We start from the raw sequence: 2,640 nt of genomic DNA on the forward strand, positions 1-2,640 counted from the left end.
TTAGGTGGGTGGACCTACCTATAGTTTTGTGCATGGGTTTTGCACATGATTTTGGGCATGATGGTTTTCTTCCCATGGTATCTTGTAGATCCAATCAAGGGAACGGTGGTTATGTTCTAATCCAGGGTTAATGGATTGGGGTTTATGAATGCTTCGGCATGTATATATATGTGTTCTAACATTGAAAGGAATATAATGAAAAATTAATCTAGTAGTCTCGGTTTTGGGATCCTAGGGAAATCTCTGTGTATATCTATTTTATGTTTTATGCTCTCGCCATTGTTTATTTTCTGTTTTTAGAATTCATATGCAAATAATTTTGTACAGGGTTAAAACCTACATATTCTTCAGTCTTATTTGTACACGTATGTATACATGTTGGATATGCTCTATACTTGATCAATGGACATGCTTTACTATCTCTGAGCATGGGTATGCTCGCCTCAGACATGAGTATTCTTTCTGACTCCTTCCACAGGTATTCAGTGGGATGGAATTTGGTGATCTCCTCTTAAGTTATCAAATGATCTCTCTTTGTACTTAATATGTTTCGGCCATCATGTACCCTTTCTAACCTCATATATTAGGGGGCATCTGTTATAGCATCATTCAACACCCATGTAGTTTTGATGCTCTGGTATGGCCTTGGGCAGCCCTTTCCCATACATACTTGATCATTTATTAAAAAACAATAGTTTAAATTCCATACGCATCTCTTCCATTTAAGAAGCGCGTACACACGTGGGTACCATAATACAGAACCCGCGTATATTATTTAAAATATGAAAAAATAAAATAATATCCTATTTTTTGGGCGGGGTTTATGGGTTTCACCGAAAGCCCACCTACAGGAGCCTATGGCCTAACTGAATCAACTGATTTCTGGTGGTATTTATACACATAATGTGAATGCCTAAACACATCAAGGAGATAGGATATCGACATTATAGTCTTTTCGGTCCCCAGATCAAGTCTAATTTTCCATGTGCCTCCTACACTCCCAGTCATAGGAAACCCTGTTTCCTTGCATAGATGTTCATCCTTCATTATATGGCATCTTTTTGCACATGCTTGAGAGGTGATCTTTGGGGCTTGGCCTGGATGGATCCGGAGGAAGGTTTCTTTAGTTCCGTGGTTGAATCAGGTTGTATCTCTCCACTACTCTTTTTTGATATCAATAAAGAAGCTCTGTCTAGTTTCCGATATGTTATGATCTCATTTTTTTATGATTCATGTGTAATATGTCATGATTTATATGTTTATGCTTGATGATCTAACATGTTTATTATGCATGCACTTTGAACTACTTGCTATGTATATGCTTCTCTGAACTGTGTTGCAGGTCTGCTCACTTGGGAGGAAGCAGAGGGTTTGGACCCTATGGGATTGACATCGAACGTAGGACCTATGGGTACTCCTCTCAAACCCAACTTTGGTAGTTTGTATAGTTTGCTTGCTTGAACATATGCTTCTTGTTGATTTTCTGCCTTCAATCTGTTGAGGTTGTCAACCCTTACCTTAGGGAAGTTTTTCATGCCAACACACTCGTTGAAGCTCATGGATTCGTTGGATTTCAAGGACACCTTCAAAATTGACCACAATAATCACCATAGTTTTAAGAATAACAGGAACGATATCCATGGAAACAATAACAAACATAATAATAATCGTCTAGATCTTATTGCTTTGAAGGACAAGGGAAAGGGTTTACTGGAGAGCACGAACAGGCTTTGTGATGTTGTGTTGAATGTTGTAGGTTATGAGAATAGATTGGAATTATTGGAGTGTATAATTGTAAGCGACATAAGTCATCCAAGGGGCTCATATTTGATCAAACAGATGCTAATTGTCAGAGACCGGGTTCTAGCCGTGATAATAACCCCAGCTAGGCTCTGGCAGACTCTTTGGTGGGATTTTAGAGGTTAATAGTTGAATCAAAGTTGCTAAAATGGAACTTTCACTAAGATGAATCTAAATCTCACCAGACTCTGAAAGAGGAGAAGAAAGAATGACAATCACGGTGTTTTTTACTTCAGTTTCATCTCACTTTCTTCAATCTCTGTATATTTAGATTCAAAAGAAGAATAACTACAGTTAATTCCTTCTGGTCCATTACATTAAATGCCACAATGGTTGTTTCAGGGGTTTGTTCTACAGAAGTTGAAAGGGCTTGAACTTGAGACCGGTTGAAATGGTGGCAAAAGGGTTTTGATCCCTTGGCGATCCCATGAAAGAAAGTCATATTGGTGAACATTTTTTCAAAATATTTTTGGACCTCCTTTGCAATCATCTCCCACATAATAGACATCAAACTTCCACCATAATTAGTAGAATCACTTGAACATCCTTCATGGGAATTACCGTTAGGCATCTGAAAAAATAAAAGTAATGCTTTCCCAATCACAAGTTTGATAGTAGCCCACATCATAGTGATGGCTTCCTCTATCTTCAATTAGCCACTAACAAGAAACATATTCATAACCACTAACATGAAACTGATTCGCAAACGAAAATCCAATCAGTTGTTGATAAGCTTGAAACTTTGCATATTTCATTTCAAAGCTCTGTTTGGTGGAGCTGCATTCTCAATTACTATTATTCTCAGTTGAAGAAGCATTTCCAGGTAGCAACAGGCTTAAG

The 2,640-nt window shown here is 37.9% G+C and overlaps 1 pseudogene; it reads left to right on the plus strand.

Moving 5' to 3' along the window:
• The first annotated feature begins 1,557 nt into the window (after positions 1 to 1,557).
• On the plus strand, positions 1,558 to 2,088 carry LOC149208030 (uncharacterized; annotated as a pseudogene).
• The last annotated feature ends 552 nt before the right edge of the window (positions 2,089 to 2,640 follow it).

Source organism: Pinus tabuliformis, chromosome 1_2 (assembly GCF_031772625.1).
Source record: "Pinus tabuliformis cultivar Carrire ecotype Pingquan chromosome 1_2, CPIR1, whole genome shotgun sequence".
NCBI classification, from domain to species: domain Eukaryota; kingdom Viridiplantae; phylum Streptophyta; class Pinopsida; order Pinales; family Pinaceae; genus Pinus; species Pinus tabuliformis.